At 45.1% G+C, this 22263-nt stretch overlaps 1 long non-coding RNA gene across 3 annotated transcripts in view; it reads right to left on the bottom strand.

The window, feature by feature from the left end:
• LOC122214580 overlaps window positions 1–20470 on the bottom strand; it is a 48855-nt gene extending 28385 nt beyond the window's left edge. The window contains exons 1-4 of one of the 3 annotated variants that reach the window (XR_006200028.1): window positions 20051–20470; window positions 19522–19645; window positions 10306–10357; window positions 8905–9009 (exon numbers count right to left, since the gene is read on the bottom strand). This is a non-coding gene — a long non-coding RNA (uncharacterized LOC122214580). Of the gene's footprint in view, window positions 1–8904; window positions 9010–10305; window positions 10358–19256; window positions 19646–20050 lie in introns of those variants that run through there. The other 2 variants (XR_006200072.1, XR_006199986.1) reach the window with 2 other exon arrangements.
• Between the last annotated feature and the right edge of the window lie 1793 nt (window positions 20471–22263).

The raw sequence follows: 22263 nt of genomic DNA, 5'->3' as shown, positions 1-22263 counted from the left end.
GTAGACAAGACCTATAGCTGCCAGACAGAAACATTTCATTGAAAGCTCTATGAGGCTGTTACCTCTGCGGATTCTCAAGTTCCAGAAAATGGCAACATGGCGGCGCAAGCCAGAGTAAGGGGACTTGGGGGGGGGGGGGGAGGGGGCGCTGAGGTCGGGTTGTGTGTGTCCTAAAGCTTCCAACAAACCCACTTCCCCTCCTATAACCAAGACACTGAGGGAAGCAGAACCAAAGGGTACGGGTTGACGCTGTGTGAGGAGGTAGAGGGGGGAGACAAAACTTCTTCTTAAGATGTCCACATAGATGGGAAATCGAATTGCTTTCACTCTAAAATAACCTACTCGAAAAGGCCAACCTCCATAAGTAAACGTAAGACAAAAGCTAGTGCAAGGTGAACTGCTGTGTTCAGAGAATAAAAAGCATAGCGTCCACTGGTTGCAATCCCCAGCTTGGTTTTTCTTTCCTTTTCCAAAGCAAGGATTCTTTTCATTAAAATGGGGATATCCTGCCCCCATATTGTGACCACCTGTCCTTGTCAGCATCTGTCTGTCAGAGCCTCTCTTTTCTTTACAAATGTATTCACTTTTTATAAAACTGGGAATATTATATGAATCTATTGTGAACATCTTTCCTTGTCAATATCCAGCTGCAACACGATTTTAATGGCCTGGCTGAGGTCTGAACAGGCTGAGGTCTGAACAAAACCCACTGTCTCATCTCTGGCCTGCTGATTTTCACAGAAGTTCTTTCACAGAGTGATCTGTGCTGTGACCAAAGTAATTTCTCTCACCAAAATCACGGAGCGCATTAATCCTGTGAGAGCTTCCCTCTGTGAAGCCCTTTACTGTCTACTGAGTCTTGTCGGCTATCCCCAGTGCCCCTGGGATGCTGCACGCTTTCTTGACCCCATCGCTTGTCCTCCGTGGGTCCCCTCGGTAAGAACACACGTCGCCACGGGCAGCCTCCCCTACCTGCAACGTTCCCACCACTCGCCTGCATTGAACTCTTCCCTCCCTGAGGACCCCTGGAATCCCACCTTCTAGGGAATTCTCTCTTAACTAAAAGACTCAGCAAGTATAATGAATGCATCCTGATTTTTCTTTGAGCCCCTCTACACACGGTTTTCCAGTCTAAGTATTTCGCCGACTGTGTTTATCTGCCGATTGCTGCCAACTATTCTTTGTGAGCTCCTTAGAAATTCAGGCCATTTTATTTGTTTTAAATTATTTTTTTACTGTTTATTTATCTTTGAGAAAGAGAGAGACAGAGTCTGAGCAGGGAGGGGCAGAGAGAGAGAGGGAGACACAGGACCTGAAGCAGGCTGCAGGCCCTGAGCTGTCAACACAGAGCCTGATGTGGGGCTCGAACTCTCGAACTGCAAGATCGTGACCTGAGCCCAAGTCAGCCGCTTAACCGACTGAGCCGCACACGTGCCCCCAGAGGATTTTATTAACAAACTCACGGTAGAGCTCTCTGGCTCCAGTAAATGCTACTGAGGAAATAAAAAGAAGCAATCAGCTAACCAAAAGTTGCCTTTTATTGCCACAGATGCATTTCTTTTTATTTTCAGTTTAGAGCGACCCATGAAATAAATCATGCTTTTGCCGTGATGAGAAGTACTCTGCAGATTATTTTGCTGAGAGGTCCACAGTCCCCCTGAAACGCCTATCATATTAGCAGAAATTTGTTTTTATCTGATTTTAACTCAAGATAAACAAACCAGGACTCTGAAGGTAGGGATGTCCATGATTCTTTATGGAGTAACCCAAGCTTATAGGAATTTGAGAGGTGTGGTAAAAAAAAAAAAAAATCACACACATACAAAATCCCATCCCTGATACGTTTCTTTTGCTGCAAGGCAAAATTGTTTGTAAAAACTTTTCTTTTGATTTTTGTTATCCAAATAATTCCAGCTTAAATTGGAACTCAAATATTAATCTGATAATGACACCGTTGAGACACATTCTCTGACGATTGATCTCAAATGACTTACGAGGCTTTACTTTACCCTATTTTCTGCATTCCTTTCCAGCCAGGGTTTGCCCGTCTTTAACACCAACCACCCCCCCCTCCTACCCACCACACCACCATCATCTGGGAGGAAAAAGGCCCTGAAGTGTATGTCTTAAGATGATTACTATGTGCTTGGGAATATCCTTTAATTTAAATTTTGTTTTATTTTATTTTTAGCTTCAAAGCCTTTGCAGGAATGAACACCTGTCTTGCAGGGCATTATAAGAAATTGTCAGGTACCTGACGTACTTTGTTTTGTCAAGTCGTCCCACGGTGACACTGAGGATAGAAGTCACATTTTAATTAATGATCAAAGCAAAGGACACCTGTAAGCCTGGGTTAGACTTCTAAATTCTTTGATATTAGGCTTACAAATCTGAAAGAGTCCTTTGATTCTCCCCTGTGTCTGTCCTTTCTTGGAGATCAGCTTAAATCTTTTTTCAAAAGCAGCATATTTAGCTAATCTGAGTACTAAAGCTATGGGTGACAATGTCCATTCGCACGGCAACCCTTAACACCTTACAAAAGTCATACTCTATTACGAAGGATGCCAGGGCACCGTCCAAAAAACCCCGTTGCGCTGGGCATTTGTTGTGGCAGAGAAGCTGCTTAGGGTATAAGGAGCCCTCAAAGGGTCTCAGAAATCCTTGGAGTTGACATGAGGGTAAGGAAGCTGTAATGTGGCCCCTGTCTATATATACAGGGAAGGAGAATGTGGGATCGGCTGTCATTTTATGTGAACTAAAATACATACATAGTTATACATGTGTATGTTATATAACATAACAACATCAACCTATTGCTGTATTAATATAATAATATGCAAATTAACAAGTACTAGATTAACACTAATATACTAACATGTTTATATTTTATAGTATGCATTTATTACTACATAGCATAAATGCTGCAGATGCTGATGATACATACAGTAATTTTATTCACATATACACTAACAATTTCCAAGGTGAAAATGGGACAGCTCCCCAGCTTTGCAGGGACATGTAAAAGTAGCTTGGGAACTCTAACTGACCACTAGAAATACCACTTAAAAAATTTTACGGGGCGCCAGGGTGGCTCAGTTGGTTAGGCGTCCGACTTCGGCTCAGGTCATGATTTCGCGGCTCGTGAGCTCAAGCCCCGCATTGGGCTCTGTACTGATGGCTCGGAGCCTGGAGCCTGCTTCAGATTCTGTGTCTCCCTCTCTCTCTGCCCCTCCCCTGCTCGTGCTCTCTCTCAAAAATAAAAAAACATTAAAAATTTACAGGGCACCTGGGTGGCTCAGTCGGTTAAGCATCCGACTTCAGCTCAGGTCATGATCTCACAGTTCGTGAGTTTAAGCCCCACGTCAGGCTCTGTGCTGACGGCTCAGAGCCTGGAGCCTGCTTTGGATTCTGTGTCTCCCTCTCTCTCTGCCCCTCCCCTGCTCACAGTCTGTCTCTCTGTCTGTCAAAAATGAATAAACGTTAAAAAAAATTAAAAATCGCTTTAAATAGTGGAAATACAGGAAAGTACAGAGAATAAAATCCAGAAATAATCCCCTTCATATTTTGGAGCTCCTTGATGCAATTTTGTAATATGACCACAATTTTATAATGTGGGCATACTGAACATATAACTTTGTATTCTTCCTTTTTTTTACAATTAACACACGTGTTTTCCTTTATGACTAAAACTGCCAATGACTGGCTGGTTATATATTCCATAACTCACACACATTTACTTGATCATGTAATTATTTCTGATTTTCTGCTAGCATACAAATATCACAATGAAATTAAATGAATAAAACTATTTGGAATGTTCCAAATGCATGGTGCTGAAATGTCTTCCAAATAGGCCATATCAGTTTACAATTCTACCAGTGATATATTTTCCTGGAAAATGCCTAATTGCCAGTATTTCGTGTTTCTTTTACTTTTTGGACACAAGTTTAGTTTTAAAAATTTTTGCATTTCTTTTGATAACTGACATGATTGAATATTATTTCTGCTTTATCAGGCATTTCAATTTCCTCTTCTTTGTTTGTATAGTTTTATTGACTATGCCAACTATTGATTTATATGAGCTCTTTATATATTAAGAAGAATAACCCTTCAGCATCAGATTTGTGGCAAATAACTTTTTTTTTTTTTTTTGATTGGTAAAAATGTTATCAGTGGCAACACCTGGGTGACTCAGGTCAGGATCTCACTGTCTGTGTTTTCAAGCCCCACATCAGGCTCTGTGCTGACAGCTCAGAGCCTGGAACCTGCTTCCTATTCGGTTCCCTCTTTCTCTCTCTGCCCCTCCCCCCGCTCAACAGTAAACATTAAAACATTTTTTAAAAAATGTTATCGATGGAGTTTTCAATGCACAAAGGTCTTATTCAAGAAATCTACCAGTCTTTCCATCTATAATTCCTTTCATGGCTTATTATTTTAGAGGGTTTTTTCCATAGAGAAATTAGATAAATATCTGCCTGTTTTCTTATTGTTTATTTTATTTTACATTAGCTCTATCTAAGCTCATACTTCTTTAAATTAAATAGTTATTTGGAACAAAGCTAAGCTTTTTTCTTCGTCACAGCATACTTTGCAAATATTCCCATTATTTCTCAAAAACCTACCAGGAAAAACCTAGGTCATTTCCCAGCTAAGAAATCATTGTGGACACGTCAAGCTACCCTCAATGGGGTTTTAAGGAGTTCCTAATTCCTTTCTACCCTGAGTTCATTAAAAACAAACAAACAAACCAACCAAAAACAATGTAATGGCTCAAGTCACAGTCTGCCTCAATTGTAATTTCTCACGGCACAATAATCTGAGTACAATTTTTAACTTTATAAGGGAGATGGTAATTGCGATGGGCTCTGTTTTTCTAATGGGATGATCATCTGGTTTGGTGTGACAATTTGAATAAAGGAAAGTTTTGAAGAGTTACATATGCTCCTTGAAGAGGAAATTTGATGAAAAGTAGCAGCTTAGTATTTGCTATGAGGTCACTCAACTTAAAGCAGCTTTCAACATCTTTTGAAGAAACCATCCTTTAAAGTTTAACTGATCAAAGTGGCATAATGCACAGAAGTCAGAATTCCTCACCGGCCTATCCATTACTGAGGAGCGAGAGGCAAAGATTTCAGACCTGCAAGTCAGTGGAGAACCCAAAAGTGAGGCTGTGTGCCCAGTGCTGGCCCATCAGAAAGAGAGGGATGCCAGCCGAGGCTTCAAACTGAATGCAAGAGCCCATGGAAATGAGCCCGTGCCTAAGTAATCGAAATCAAATTATCAGAAAACTATTATCCCTCCAACACCAATCACATCAGAAATGGTTACAAAGTAGTCTTCCTCCTCCTTGTTCATAATTTCTGATTCCAAGGAGAAAAAGACTCATGAAAATAATATCCATTCAAGCTTTTCGCTTACAATTGAGAGCCAACCTTAGGGTCCAATCTGGTTTTTAGAAAAATGGAGAAAAAAAAAACCAGACAACCTGTTGATCAGAGAAAGGGAATATGGCTATAATAATTAGAATCAGAAGAGCTTAAAATCTAAAGGTGGAGTGATGGTTAAGAGAAATGTGATTATGAGAATAAATGAGCTTCACTTGGGAAAAAGTGTAGGGCACAAGGAGGCAGATGAGAAAGAAGCGGAGAGGCAGGAAAATTCCTAGAGGGCCTTGCTCTCCCCATCGGCACAAGAATCTCATGCCAGGGACGCCTGGGTGGCTCAGTCAGTTGGGTGGCCGACTCGTGAGTTTGGCTCTGGTCATGATCCCAGGGTCGTGGGACTGAGCCCCATGTCAGGCTCCGTTCTGAGTGTGAAGCCTGTCTAAGATTCTCCCTCTCTCTCTTTGTCTCTCTCTCTCCCCCTCTCTCCCTAAGAACAAACAAACAAACGAACAAACTCAATCCAATTTTCTGGAAATGTGGAAAGAACAAAACTTTGATGCGTTATGGGTCACTCTATTGCAAAACGTTTGCCTAAGAGGATGCCGGAGCAAATTAAAATATATCAGACCCCATGCAAGGCGTCTATTATGCTAAAGAAAAGTCCAACTATCCAAAACATTCCTAAGTAGGATCATGAAATCTAGGTATATCGGAGAATGAATGCTTCACCGTCTAGTCTATGTAGACTCGTATCATTCGCTTTGTATTATCTCAGAAATAATACATTCGTTTCACTAAAAATCTGGAGCGTTGCATAAAATCGTCTCACAGTTCTAGAATATGACCCTGAGTAAGGCCACTGAGGATTGGTGAGAATCTCTGTTCTTAAGGGCACTGAGGAAGCGAGCCCTAAATCACGAGGGGAACACTTTTCCTGGGTCTACAACCAGATTAAATTGGTCCTTCTCTTCCCTCCAGCTTCCACTCCCAACCTGTCACCCCTCAGGCGCACAAGCCGTAATTTTGCCGTGATTTCAGCAGAGCTGGTTGTTGTTTTGTTTTTGTTTTTATGGAAAGTTAAGTGGAAGCGCACGTGTAGGCATGACCATCTCGCTCAGCTTCTGAGCCAAAAACCCAGCAGAAATATTTCACCTACACAAAAGGGGATTGTGGACGCAGATGGGACTGGCAGAGACAATGCACTGAAGTCAAGTCTTTTAAAGCCCTGTCACCCAGCATCAGCTCCTGAAGGAGAGCTCGCACCTCGGGTTCCATCTCTATTCTTCACAGATCTTCAAAGAAAGAAGATCAAATCTGGCACTGTCCAAAGATGCATGCCTATTTTTCTCTTGATCTTCCCCCTCAAAATCTCCCTTTGAACAAGATTTGCACATGCAGAATGAATGGAGATTAAGGGCAATTATGGTTTTTGTTTTGCTCTTAATGGCCCGTGCAACCCTGAAATTTGCTCGTGAAATCTACGGCGAGCACCGCCGTGTTGCCTGTCTCATCTGTCAAGTGCCATATTTCATTGCTTCCCAATGCCATTTCTGGCATTCTTTTTCAACTGCAGTCTGAAAGCTTTATTTCTCATGTGCCTTAAGTGCTGGGCACCAAGGATAAGGCGTAAAATATCCCAGGGCTTTGGGGAAGGGAATGCTAAGAGATCCCCCAGTAAGATCCCTCGCCCACCCAAGATCCTGCTCGTCTGAAAAACCAACGGCAAGCAGCAGAGAGAGGAGGAGTTAGGAGCACATTCCTGGGACTTAGTAGTGACGCCTCCACAGCGAACGCAGTCCTGGAAGGCTGTTATCTTTGTCTGCCTTGTCAGACTCGGGAGGGGAAAGGTCCCCAAAGAATCCATCTCACTGACATGGAAACGGCAGCTGGTACTGTTTCCCTTTAAATACATGTGTGGTGCTAGAGCTGTGTATGTAATCTTCCTTGCAGCTAAAGCCTCGCCAGAACAAAAGGCACGACGGAAAAATTAGGTGCGTGCCAAAGTGTTCTGAAGTGGAAAGGTGTGAGACATTTCCTGGTTCAGGCCTTCAGCCCCCACCGCCCCACCCCGGCTCACACCGCTCATTTCCCACAGGGGCCCGTGGTCGGGGCAATCACCCGCCTCGTTTCTCAACGAACAAATGAGGATTGTTCCTTCTGCTCACAGCCAGCGTGGGAGATCGGGTTCTGAGCCTCCTTTGACAGGCAGATTTTGTGACACGGGAACAAATGAGCGGTCGGAGAGTGAGCAATAAATAATCTCTGTCGGGGTACATTGGTGTGACTGCAGACATGCCTGCACTCAGCTCGCAGTGCCAGGGGCCCACAGGAAGGAGCCCCGACCCGGCACTGGGAGCCCTGGTTTTCTCTCTCAATTTACGTGAAGATCTGAGTCCACCTTTCCCGCCACGGAACCACAAAACCATGGCAACGTTGGTCCTCGAATTATCAAGTGGCTGGGGACAAGCGCCTGATAAAAATACAGGCGAAATGGGAATTCCACGTGGTAGATATTCTACTTTGGGGTTCCACATATCTGAATTCCATGGTTGAGCAATATATGAAATATACACGTAATATATGTACCTGGTTTTAATGCTAGTACATATTATATACGTGTGTGTGTATACGTGTGTGTGATATGTGTATATGTATGTGTGTTTGTATATATATGTGTGTGTGATGTGTGTATATATGTGTGCATGTGTGTGAATATATATTTATGTGGAGATATGTGCATGTGTATATGTGTGTGTATGTGTATATGCGTGTGTATATGTATGTATATATGTGTGTGCATATATGTGTGTATATGTGTGTATATGTGTGTATGTGTGTATATGTGTGTGTATGTGTGTGAATATATGTGTGTGTATATATTTATGTGGATATATGTGTGTGTATGTGTATATGCGTGTGTATATGTATGTATATGTGTGTGTATGTGTGTGCATGTGTGTATATGTGTGTGTATGTGTGTGAATATATGTGTATGTGTATATTTATGTGGATATATGTGCGTGTATATATGTGTGTGTATATGCGTGTGTATATGTATGTATATGTGTGTATATGTGTGTATATGTGTGTATGTGTGTGAATATATGTGTGTGTATATATTTATGTGGATATATGTGCGTGTATATGTGTGTGTGTGTGTGTATATGCGTGTGTATATGTATGTATATATGTGTGTGTGTATATATGTGTGTATATGTGTGTATGTGTGTATATGTGTGTGTATGTGTGTGAATATATGTGTGTGTATATATTTATGTGGGTATATGTGCGTGTATATATGTGTGCATGTATGTGTGTGTGTATGTATATATGTGTGTGTGTGTGTGTGTGTGTACAATGTGTGCATACACACATATATATTAGTATTTCTAATTTTAGGAACAGTTATCAAATGTCTTTAATGTGTATGAAAGTATCACAATGTAAGATAAATGGCCTCTGTTCTCTAGACACATGTAACCCATAGGTACATTTACTTAATATGTTTAAATATACCCACTAGTAATTATGGACCATCTCTTCTGTCAGACATCATGGCAGTACGTAACAGGTTTCATATCCATTCTTCATTCCAACTCTCCAAGCAGTATTTTACTTCCATTATCTGTGAAAGGGAAGTAATGAAAGCAAGTTAGTTACATGAGCTAAATCAGCCCCTCAAGGCCACACAGCTCGCGAGTGTTGAAGCCAGTCGGCCTGCATGTGAAGCCTGCGTTCCTTCTGAGCAAGTCGCCGCAGGGCAATGGCTATGACACCAACAGGGCACGACGAGGTCTGTGAGAGCACGACAAGCAGGAGCCACTGTGCTAGCTCTATGGAGGCACAACCTTCCACCACGAGAGAACTGGTGAGGCGTCCTCAGAGAAGCAGGTGGTATTTGCGTTGGACTTCAGTCGTATCGTTGACAATCTGCCATGATTACATCTGAAAGGTAGAATTCTGCCAAAACTAACCCAGGGGCGCCCGGGTGGCTCAGTCGGTTGAGCGTCCGACTTCGGCTCAGGTCACGATCTCGCGGTTCGTGGGTTCGAGCCCCGCGCAGGGTTCTGCGCCGACAGCTCAGAGCCTGGAGCCTGCTTCAGATTCTGGGTCTCCCTCTCTCTCTGCCCCTCCTCCACTCACGCTCCCTTTCTCTCTTCCTCTTTGAAAAATAAGGAAACATTAAAAACATTTTTTTAAGAAAAAGTAAGCCCAGATGTTGGTCATTAATTAAAAGATCACACGTGGAATAAGCTATTTCATCAAAGCATTTGTTTCCACCCCGGGCCTTCCGGCTTTAGCAAACAGACCATTCCGAGGCACAGCGCTGCATCAAGGCACGGCACTCCTACCTCGAGGCCTGTTGACTGGCCAAATGACACCTGGAATGACACACGACGAACAAATGCCCTCCAACAAATCCCACAGCCCCTTCCTGCGTCTTCGGTAAATGCTTACTTCACTGAAGCAAGAAGTACACAAAAGTTTCCAGCTGATCTTTTGGTACGCTGCAGTCTGAGCATTGCCACGAAACCTTGGAAGTTAAGGCCTCTTAATGACTGAATCAAAGACGAGGGCAAACAACGTGGGTTGTCAGAATCTCCGGGTTAAAATTAAAACGCTGGTGAGGCGCTCGGGTGGCTCGGTCGGTTGAGTGCCCAGCTCTTGATATCAGCTCGGGGCATAATCCCAAGGTCATGGGATTGAGCCCAACGTTGGGCTCCATTCTGAGCATGGCACCTGCTTGAGATTCTCTCCCTCTCTCCCTCTCTCTCTCCTTCTCTCTCATAAATAAATAAATTAATTAATTAATTAATGAAATGCTGGTGACGTCACCAACTGTATGACCTTGGGCAAATGAGTTAACATGCTTACACCTTAGTTTTCTCAAATATGAAACACGGCTAATAACAGTACCTACCTCAAAGACGTGTCATGAGGGCTAAGGAGATGCCACGTAAAATCCTGGCCCACTGTAAGCACAGAGCAAATAACATTAATACCACAAATGGTTAGTGAGGTTCCTGCACCCAATCACTGGAAGCTACTTTCCTACATATTCTGAGACTCTCGGCTTTCCTTAATTTAGACATGTTAGAGTGTGTGGTGAGAAGAATATTCTGAGGAAAAAATAAGGTTCTATGATGAGAACATTTGTTCCTTTATGATTTTTAAGTCACCGTCAAGACTTCAAATTCTCATATATCTTCACGGGCAAACGTCTCCTCAATGATGCTCTGCCATTTCTGGGTCAGTCTGTATCTGCCACGAAAATGTGCCTGGTCTCAACAGGCCAAAGGGGATCATGACAGCAAGGCTGACAGACTCAGATTACAGAAGGCTCAAGACATTACGCCTCGGCTGTGTCTCTCGTGAAGGCCCTAATCAAACACACACAGCTCCCTGGGCCCGAAGTTCACCATTTGTAAACGATGCTGAGCTGGAAGGTGTCGATGGGTCTTTCAAAGTCAAAATACCTACATCCACGTGATGTGACTACAGAACTTAAGAAAAAGATTCTGAGTTCTTCTTCCAACAGAGAATGAATAAAGTGAGTACATGAAATGACAGTAGACCATTGTGGCTATTCTAGAGGGAATGAGAGAGAAACTGAGGCACCATGAGACGATGTCAACTGTTTGTGGTCACTTGCGGTTGCTGGACAGTCCAGGAATTAAAGTAACCACTGGTTAGTGTCCCCATCCTGTCCTCTCTCCACTTCTCACAAATGAGGAAGGTCTTATTTCAAAGCACAGTTTGGTTCCACGCTGGCCGATTCTTCTCGAACCATTGAGGTAATGTTTATTCAACCTCACACTTTAGTGACTATTTACGAGCAGTGTTTACAAGTTCCAGAGATTGCCCCAGTGGTTATTAATGCTATGCAAACCAAAAGCCGTCTAAATTTGTTAATCTAGACAAAACACAGGGGCAACTCCAAACCCATGTGCGTTACTCTGTCTCTGGGTTTATTCAAGTGTAATGCACCTTGAATGTCAACTTAGATTTCTCAGCCCTTGTCACAAGCCTCACAGTAATTATAGGCAACAGTAACGCTGAACTCAGCCAAAGAGGCAGCACAACAGGAAACCGTGGGGAAGTTTTAAAAACAAAACCAAAACAGAGACCAAAACCCTTGTCAATTTTAAGAAAGATTTAGAAAAAATAAAACCTGCCCCAACGTAATAAAACGCAGAGACCATGAGGCCGTGGGTGGGGCGCACCTGCCACTGGAAAGCGCTGGTCCCCTCCTGGGCTGAGCCCAGCGCTCACAGGCCATGGGGGGTCCCCCTCTCTCCTCCCCTCAGCGCATGCGGTCCAATCATCAGCCTATTTCTGGCTCCACAGTTAAGGATCTGTTGGTGCCCACACTTTGTACTTTGTCACAACAACTGGGGCCTGCAGCTGAAGCACAGCTGGCCCGTCCCTTCTCCCGGCCCCTATAATTTAGTTTAACAGCCTTGGGGACAAGAGGAAATGGCGGAGTGCCCTGGAGCCCCCACACTTGCTTCACAAATTGGTTCCGTACCACGCTGTATATATACTCACAAGTATTTTGGGCAAACAGTGTAGGCAGGTCAGGCCCAGATGGGCCCGTAGCACCCTGTGCATCTGGGGGCGCAGACTGGTTTGGGGGCGGGGGGGGGGGAGTGTGGTGAAAGTGTGTGCGTGTGTGTGTGTGTGTGTGTGTGCGCGCGTATGTGTGCATGTCTAAGAGGAAGAAGAGAGAAAAGCGTGTCCCCGGGGGTGGGTGGATTTTTATGAGTGGGTGGATGTGTGGTACCTCGAAAAATATGTGAAGCTTTTTCTTTTTGCCCTCCAAACCTAATGGGGGGGGAGGAAGAGCATTATCCCACGTTTCAACAGAGGCCTTGACAACAATTGCGGTTGCCTAGCAAAGGAGCCCCAGCCTTGCAGGCGCGTGACTCATCTCTCCGGCCTCACCTTGGAGTTCCGGGAACCCCCCACCCCCACCCTGGGCTTCTGGAAAACGGTGCTGCATTTCCCAGAGCCTGGGATTCAGTCCCAGGAAACAAGGCCCTCGCTGGGAAAAGCATCGCAACCGAAGCCCCATCCCTGCCTTCTGCCTGTGAGATTTTTCAGCGCCCCGGGCACTTTCCAGGCTTCCTACAGCGCAGGGGGATGGATGAGGCCCATTCTCGCTCTCCCGGAGGTCTGGAAGCTCAGGGCCGGGAGAAGAGACTGAGGGTCTGAGTGGACAGTGGAGCAGGGGGTCAGAGCCCTGCAGTTGGAAAGACAGAGGTTCGGGAGGCAGAGGAAAGGGGTGGAAAGCAGGTGCCCTAGGGAGAGATTTTCAAAGGCTTTGGGCGAAGCGTGCCGGGGTCAAATGCCACCTTGCTTCTCTCTCCATTAACCCTTCAGTGATGTCTGGGGGTTTTGGAGTTGGACCTCGAGTGGAAGCAGCGGGCAGAGGGTCGGGTCTGCAGGCGGGAGGCCACGGAGCTGAGACCTTCCTGGGGTCCAGTCACAGCGGCTCCGGGAAGATGGGCAGCGTCGGGGCACGGGGGGCTCCACTTACACCTTGTGAACGGCATCATTCGTTCATCACCGGGCAATGAGGCGCGGGCAGTGGGCTCCAGAAAAATAAGACTCCCTCACCTGGCACTTCATGCTTCAGCCGGGAACACAGAAATTAAGCAACTACATAAACAATCATCCGGTCACAAACGTAGAATTAAAATCCTCCCCTCTCTCTGACAACATCCTTTTTTTTCCCTTGTCTCCCCGTTCATCCCTCCAGCCTACTGTGCACCCTAATTTCTCCTGCTAAGAGAAATAAATTCCTCTTTGACCCCACACCTCCCTATGGCCATCCTAATGTTTCTCACCCCCCTTGAGGGCCAAGGTATTCCCGAGCATCGTTTGTTCCGTCTCTGCTGTCTCTCTTCTGTTCCCATCGATCCCCTCCATCATTCTATCTGCTCCCCAGCTCACTCGAAGCTGCCCTTGCAAGATCCCCAAGCAAATTCACATCGCTTAACCCACTGGGTCATTCTTGGTCCTGGGCTCACACACATGCAGCATTTGGGGGAGCATGAAGTTGTGTTAAAGGTCAAAAAGTCTGCGGCCAGATGGTCTGGGTTCAAATCCCACCTCCGGTGCTCGCGTGCTTTGTGACTGGGTAAGTCTGTTCACTTCTGGGCCCTCTTCCCCCAGGTAGCGTGGGCTTTTCCTTCACCCCTTTCATATCTTTGCCTACGTGTCACCTTTTCAATAAGGCCTCCTCTGATCATTCCATTTCAACTTAAAACTCCCCCTACTCCAGGCACACCCCGTTGGCCTCTGCTTTATTTTTTCATGCGTATTTTTTATGGTATTTATGAGCTCTAGATACACTTAACGTGTTCACTGCTCTCTCTCCAGCACCTCGAACACGCACCTAGTACATAATTAAGTGATGAATAAATGTCATCGAATTACTGACAAGAAAAAAAAGACAAAAGTAATGCACACATTAATGGAAAAAAATTGGGAGAATGGACCCCAAAGGGAGCACGGAGAGCCGTAGGAATCTGTATGAAGGGTCGTCCCTCGGCAAACAAGTCTTCCCACAGTGGTGACGTTCGAGCAAAACAAAAATGGAAAGAGGTCAGTCAGACAGATGCTTGTCAAAACCACCAAGGTCATCAAAACCCAGGAAACTGAGAAGTCCCAGCCAGGAGGGGCCTCAGGAGAAATGACAACCAGATGTAATGCAGGATCATGGAATAGAAAAAGGCCACTGGGGAAAAACTAATGAAGTCCATACAAGGTATGGACTTCAGTAACAGTAATGTCTGGGTTTGTTAGTTGTGACAAATGTGCCCTAGTAACGTAAGACGTGAGCAATAAGGGAGTCCCTGGGTCCGACGGGAGCTCTCTGCACTATCTGTGCAAATTTTCTGTACAACTGTCCTAAAATTAAAAGTTTATTTTAAAAAGAAACCTGGCTTACATCTCATCTCCTCCGGAAAGCTCCCGCTCAGAGAGTTACATGTCTCCAGTCAATCCCCTGCCCTCTCTTAGCTTCCGAGGCAGCATTCAGCCTGCGTAGCCTCTTCTCACTTGCATTGGGCTGTATTTGAAGTGCCCTCCACTGTTTTCATACCTATGGGTTCTATCTTTCCTACTAACAGATGCAATTCTTAAAAGCAATGGTGATGCTCGTTCCTGAGTTGGCTTTTGTGAGAGCAGCTCAGGTTGCCATATGCACTTAATAGTCAGACTTGAACAAAGCATGGCACCTGTTTTCTTCCTCTTCCTCCAGAGGAGGAGAATGGACATGGTGACACTTATTTAGATTAAGAAAGAGTTTTCTAAGATGACCTTAACCATAGGATAGTTGCAAGAATTAAACATATTATGGCACATAAACCACTAAACGCCATACTGAGAACATGAGAAATCCTAAGATCCCTCTGTGCCTGTGGTACCAGGTTGGCTTTTCATCTCCTCTTTTTCCCCTTAAACACACATAATTCTGTGATCCAACCAGCTCTCATCCTTACATTCAATTACCAAATTTTGCCAATTCTGCATCTTAAATGTTCCTTGATTGTGTCCACTTCCGTGGCCAATGTCACCATGGTTACCTAAGGCAATGTCATCTCTCACCGAAACATGGGCATTGAGGGCTGTAGATTGTCTTCTGTCAAACACTCTCATCCCGTCTACACGGACACCTAAGTGATCTTTGCAATGCAATCATCTTCTCAGATCATTCCCCTGCTTAAAACCCTTCTGTGTCGGACCCAGGTTCAAAAGCCTTATCAGGACTATGGATCTCCATCTCCAGTCGCATCACCACCCACTCACCCCCTTAATTCACCGTAATCCAACCTCATTGGACTTTTCTGCACTTCTGCCTTTTTCTTTCAGTCTCAAGACCTTTGTAAATGCTGGGGATTGTGCCTGGAAATTTTCTCTCTTTCTCTCTTTTTTTCTTCCTCCCTGCTTTTGCCTGAGCAATTTCAACTCCTCCTCCAGATATTAGAATATAAATTTCATCCTCAGGGAGGCATTTCTTGAGGAAGCAATATGCATTCACCCAAACTTGGGTTATGTTCAATAGCACCCTGCGGACCAATTTCAGTAAAGCAAGACAAGATTCATCCCTGTGCATTTACTATGAAATATCTACCTCCGTGTCCCTAGGACCCAGGACAGTGACTGGCACATAACAGGTGGTCTGTAAATATGAGAATACTCTTTGATGAATTGATCCATTCATCCATTGATTCCCATATCTTACTTCTAAGTACAAGGCAAAACTGTTGACGGATATCCTGGGTCATCTCTTTCATTATGCTTCAGTTTCCTTCTTTGACACGAACAACCAAAGACACAAATGTGAAAAGTCTCTTCCCAGAACCCAGGGGATTCCACGAGAATGTCTGATTCGTTTCACTTGTCATTTATTGAATTTTTACCGGGTGGGAGGATTGCCCATCTTTATCATCACCATTTGTTGTCATGAAAAATTCTAATAATAGGTAACCACACTACACATGACCCAATAAGAGGAAACAAAATACATCTTGTACAGCTAGTTCGTGAAGATTGAAGTCAAACAATGTTTATTCTACGTAAGGGGTGCAGAAGGCTTTAAGCCAGTCCCTCTCGCGATGGAGATATAATTTCTAGGGCAATACAGATATTAGGAAGGAAGATCATATGACACTTTAATTAAAAATGTCCTTTTGTCTTTCCCTGAGCCTGTCCAAGCTCCCATGATTCACTGAGGAAGCTGCCTTATTAAGGGAATAATAGGTTCTGTGCTCCCATCAGCCAAAAAACAGTTCCTGCAGTTAATTAATCTTTCTGGGACTCTGACCTATTTGAATTTGGCCAAAATGCCTCCAGAGGGGATTTTCTTGACACATATGACTCAGCTGCAATGGGGAAGAACTGGCATCTTCTCAAATAAGATGTCCTCAGCACGATTTCTACCACCCTTACTTTTTGGTCCGCCATCTCAAGTAAAATGAGAATATTGTGTCAGGTTGAGTATCACCACATCCAAAGGTGAGTGGGAGCCCTCTAAACTCACTCGAAACAGCAGCCAGTCCAAGAAATGTGGCTTTGGGAGTGTGTGCAGTGCAAGTGTGTGTGCATGTGCGAATGACACTGTTCACACATTCAGTTTTAAAGGACACGGCAGTTTTGCTGCCCCAGGACCTCACCTTTCCTTCCAAAAAGCTATAGTTTCTAAATTAAATCTACCCATCAGCTCTTAATCTGAACATAGTTTTTCTCTATCTAGGTAAGTCTGCACGGTTGTTGTTGTTTTTTTTTTAAGTTTATTTACTTATTTTGAGAGAGAAAAAGAAAGAGAGTGCACTAGTGTGGGAGGGGCAGAGAGGGAGGGGTGGGCGGGAGAATCCCAAGCCGGCTCTACACTGTCAGCCCAGAGCCTGACTCAGGGCTCGAACCCACAAGCCGTGAGATCATGACCTGAGCTGAAATCAACACTCGGACACTTAACCCCCTGAGCCACCGAGGCGCCCCTGGACCATTTTTATTACAGATATTTAACCTACCTTCCATGAATGGTTTTTACAGGATCAGTGACATTTTCTGAAAATTAAGCCTGCTTGTGTGTTTCCATATTGTTGAGGAGCAAGGGTGTGAGGTCATGTCGAATTTTCAAAAAAGTCCAGGATCACTCCGAAATTAAGAACCGTTGATTTAAATAAAGGAAAGCGAAAGTGGTAGTTAGGAGATCACCCTCTGCGGGTACACTGACCAAGACATTTGGCCTCTCCAAAACTCTTAAAAGGGAAGAAAAATAACACCCAACCCATAGGGCATTTGTAAGAGTGAAGGACTGGATGCGTGCACAACACCATGAAAATACAGAGACACAAACAGAGTGTGTGGCTAATAATTAAACACTGGCTGAGATTTTGATCATACGCTTCACTCCACCTCCCCAAAGGACCCCGTCCTCCTTCTCCCCAGATTGGAGGCAGAGCCAGTGAGATGATTCTCCTGAGCACGGCTCAAGTTCCGGGGCGGCCTGTTGCCTGGAGAGATATCGTCTACCATAAATTGGAAGACCAGAATGTGAATTCCCAGCATCCTTCCTTTCAGAGGTATGGGTATGAGAAGAATGTTCTCCAGGGACCAGAGTTCTGGAAGCAAGTCCAGTTGAGAATATCTATTTTCTGCAATGCCTTCTTTGAAACCCCTCACCTCTCCTAGGGGTCTTATCATGAAGTCAACCACAGCGATCAGTCTGGCCTTTGGAAATCACAGAGTGCGCATGATTGCTCAGTTTACCACAGGCCTTTAGGGCCACATCTGATAACAGTCTCCTTCCAACAACCAAATGATACAAGGTAGAGACCTCAGTTCTGACCCAATTACAGCCCTTGCCGTGCGTCTCCCTCACAAGAGCACCTGTACCTTGATGGGGAGGGACTGTTCTCTCCAGCACCTTATCCCATCTCCAGGTAAAGCAGGTGACCTGTTGCTAAAAAAACAGGTGTTTAAACAGTTGGGCATTTTTCCGTAGCTAACGAATTCGCTGTGATTCTGATTGTGACTGAGGGCGTCACGTGAAAATCATCTACGTCTATGGCACGTCTATCAGGTGCAGAGTAAGCGATTCCTTCCTTCAGGACAAAGTGATTCCTTCCTTCAAGGCGTCTACAATCTCATCAAACCCCGAATGGTCAATGTTCATGTTTGAAAGCCATCTGTGGTAGACTGCGCTGTTTCCTCACAACTTTTCCTTCTTTCCTGCCCTTGCAGGTTCACCGTGGGCAGATGCGATCGAGCGGGTGGGCTTGGCCATATGGCCTCCTTTGGCCAGTGGAAAAGGGGAGGCAGGGGCACCCAACCAAACCCAGCTCCACACCAAGAACCATCACTTACCATTCGAGTGACAGGCCTTAAGAACTGTCACCTATCACTGCTAACTGTATGGCACTGCTGAGCACTGTGAGAAGAGCTCGCCCCCTCCAGAGGCCGATGCCTCAGACTAGGTGGTGAGAAGAGACACACGCAGAGCGTTCCCGGACCAGCAGGTGGAGTCTGCGGGGCCACCTGGGCCAGCTGAGTCATAACCGACCCCCGGGCCCAACCACGAATAACAAATATTTGTTGTTGCAAGCCGTGAGATTCTGAGTTGCTTGTTATACGCCATCATTTGACAGAAACCCGTGGGTCTAACTTCTCCCGCCTCCTGGAGGGAGTCTTGCCTGAGTAGACTTATTAAGCACCAGAGACTGTTCTAGCCCTTTACATGAACCCAGTAACCAATAACCGTCACAGCAGCCAGATGAAAGAGGGACTGTTATTTTCCCCGGGTTTACAGGGCCAGCGAGTGCGACAGCCAAAGGCTATCAGGACATCCCTGCTGAAGGGTTCCTCCCTCCAAGCCTAGGGAGGCAGCCGTCCCTTTCTTGGGACAGCCCTTACGTGAACTATGGGCTGAGTCCTCCGCATCATTGATTTCCCAGTACCCAGCACAGAGCCCCGCACGCTCCCAACACGGCTTTGCCTCTACTGTTTGTGAAAGTGTTTTAGAATCAGCACAACTTGGGGGGCGCCCGGGTGGCTCAGTTGGTTGAGCGTCTCCGAATCTGGATTTCAGACCAAGTCATGATCCCAGGGTGGTGGGATCGAATCCCACTTTGGGCTCCTTACTGAGTGCAGAGCCTGCTGAAGATTCTCTCCCCCTCCTTCTTGCCCTCTCCCCCCACTCGCGTGCTCTTTCTCTCTAAACTAAAAAGAGAAAATGAATGAATGTAGTAATTAATTAAAATCAGCACACCTGAACAGAAATGGAAGCACCGTGATTATTGTTAGAATAAACACGGCCGCAGATGCAGGCTGAACCGAATTAGACATACGGACGGCAAAATGTTTGAGGATTTCCAAGGGTAAAATTACTCGAATTTTTTATTTCTTTCTTGAATGTCAGGGTGAAGGGGGGGACAAAGGACTGGATATACACTCTCTTAGTTCGCGTGATTCCAAGGCGTGCAGTAGAAGCTTGTAGCAGAGGTGGACGCAGGTGTTTAAGCCCGGTTCAGCGAGTGATAGAATCCTGGCAACCTCTGGGAATAGTTATCCCAAGTGATGGCCTATGAGAAGAACCTATCCCAGAGAGTCCAGAAGGGGCTCTTACCAGAAGCATCAGTAGTAGCCACAGTTCAGACATCACCATCTTGGATCCATATCCTTGTCCTAAGTAGGCCCTGATTTACATGCACCTCAGGGAGTTGACCAGAGGCAGGCTCAGCTTCTATAAGCTAATAAAAACCAATAAAAAAAAAAAAAAAGGAGAGAGAAAGAGACATAGACAGAAGTGATAAGAAAAAAAAAAAATCTCAAATTTAACCCCTAGCACTCTAAACACATAAGGAAGACACTTGTGGTCATTTTTTTCCCCGCATCTAGGAAAATCCAAGTGATCTTGTCTCACATACTTCCTCCTTCCGAAAGAGAAGGAGGCAGCTAGGTGGTTAAAAGCACGCTCCTTGGGACAAGGCTACCAAGGATCCCAGTTCTAGATCTTTCCTTGATGTCCCTAGGACAAGCTATTAGAGTGCTCTGGGTCTCTGGTTCCTCCCCGCTAAAATCGTCACTTTGCTCATACGACTGTGCTGAGCATCGAATGAAAGAAAGCAGTCACCCATCCCACCGATGATACGTACCGTTACAGCCACTGCTCCCAAATTGGATCCATAGGTGATCGTAACAAGCCGTAACAAGGTAAGCACGCTGGAGGGTGTGCTTGGATAAAACAAGGCGTGGCTTAGACAAAGCAGCAGTTGGCTCTTCGAAGCCCCCAAGTATTTTCACTGCTAAGCGGCAGCTGGTGACACTTCCTCGCTTGTTGTCATGCTGTACATATGGCAACACTGCAGAGCGTCCCTTTTCCACACTACGAACAGAGAGACTCCCAGGGCTTCCGTGCCCTTGGGGCCTCAGCTCTTATTTACAGAGCTAAGTTGTCTGCTGGCAAACTTTCAACCTCCATTTCCTCCTGTTCTATAGGCTACCAAGCAGCTTCATGAGCGGGAGGGAAGCTATAATTAATAACAAAGGCAGAATACTCTCTCTACTTAACATGTTCTGCTCGTATCTTACCGGAAACAGAAGTGGCCCTTCAGAAAGCATGTGACTTACTGATTGAGTGTCGCTGATGGGCACAGCAGACTTAAGAAAATGTAGTAAAGCTCAGGTAGCATGAATGCCCGGAACTGGGTAAGTAGTTTGGTTCATTTTCTTTTTCTGCTTTCTGTTCTTTCCTTCCTTCTTTCATTGTACCTTCTTTTTCTCTTCTTGCCTTTTCCTTCTTATATTCTTTTACTATTTTTTGAGTGTATAACACATGCCTAAGTAAGGCAGTAACGAAGGTGATTGAGGCCCTGGCCATACCTGTAAGAAGGTCACACGTCAGTGGGGAAAATAGACACTTAAAGAGATCACAAAGCCATGTAAGTGTGCAGGAATAAAATGACACAGAGACAATTCAGAAGCACTACTCTTTGGGTCTGGAGATAGTCTCATAGGTAAAGAAGTCTCTTAAGAGAAAGACGTTTTTGCTCCCATCTTTTTCGGATTAAAATTTTTTTAAATATGGGGGCCCCTGGGCTGTTCAGTCAGTTGAGTGTCCAACCCTTGGTTTCAGTTCGGGTCATGATCTCACACTTTGTGAGTTCGAGCCCTGTTTCAGGCTCTATGCTGATGGGGCAGAGCCCTCTTAGGATTCTCTCTCTCTCCCTCTTTCTCTCTGCCACTCCCTGCCTCTCTCTCTCAATCTCTCTCTCTCTCTCTCTCTCTCAAAGGAAATAAATAAACTTTAAAAAAAATTTAAAAATTTAAATATGCACTGAATTGCTCTCCTGAGTTATCTCTCCCGAAAGTACAACGAATATAACGCAAACATGTCTTCATGAGATGACCAATATGCATATAACGTCAATAAAATCATATTTTGTAGCAATAGAAAGGCAGATTCTTGAGAAGACTCTCCTCCCCGGATGTTAATAAGAGAGACTTATTTTATCCAATACATTTTTGTGGGTTTTGGTGTCCCTAAGCATGAGGGGAAAGGGACAATTCAGTGAACTGAGAGGTTCAGCAAAGCCTGGTTGTAAGCGGGTCCCCTGCCCGGTGACATGTACCACGTGTGCTCCAGACTCCTGCAGGGATGGGGCGTGGACACCACACATGGGTTCATCTGTCCCTCAGAGGCTCCCCACTCGTCCTCTTCGACACCTTGGAACACCTACTATTTGGTGTGGTGAAAAGTGTCAGAAAGATCTTATCTTGGATTTTGACCCTGACATTTGCTGCCTCCATGACTCGGGGGAAGTACCTCGCCTCTCAGTTCCTGACCTTCCAAACGTACTGGGTCACAGCCGCAGTGACTCAGCGAGGTGGCCCTGCCACCACCGCCTGAGGGGGAACACGTCGCACGTCAGGGATCTGTATGTCTTCTCCCGTTTCAATACTACGAGATGCACAGATACCATGACTCTCCCCACTTTAGCTGTGAGAAAACTCACAGATAAATCCTGAAACATTGAATGCAGCCCCCAAGATCACACACATAATGACGGCAGAACTGAGACTCGATCCCAGGCTTGTCTGCCTCCCAAAACAGGAATTATAAGAACTCAAAAGAATCTCCAGGTTTTGCGATTGGTGATACTATTATGCTCGTAATGGTGGTTGATTTTCTGTGCCAACTTGACCTGGCTATAGTGCCTAGTTATTTGGTCAAACCCCTTCCATATATTGTTGGAAAGGTATTTTTTAAGCCTAATTAACGTTTACAACCAGTAGACTTTGAGTAAAGCAGATTACTCTCCATAAAGTTGGTGGGCCTCATCCAATCACTTGAAGGCCTCAAAGAGCA

This window comes from Panthera leo, chromosome A1 (assembly GCF_018350215.1).
Source record: "Panthera leo isolate Ple1 chromosome A1, P.leo_Ple1_pat1.1, whole genome shotgun sequence".
Classification (NCBI taxonomy): domain Eukaryota; kingdom Metazoa; phylum Chordata; class Mammalia; order Carnivora; family Felidae; genus Panthera; species Panthera leo.
Note: the sequence above shows the minus strand (reverse complement) of the source record. Positions and strands in the feature narration are given on the sequence as shown.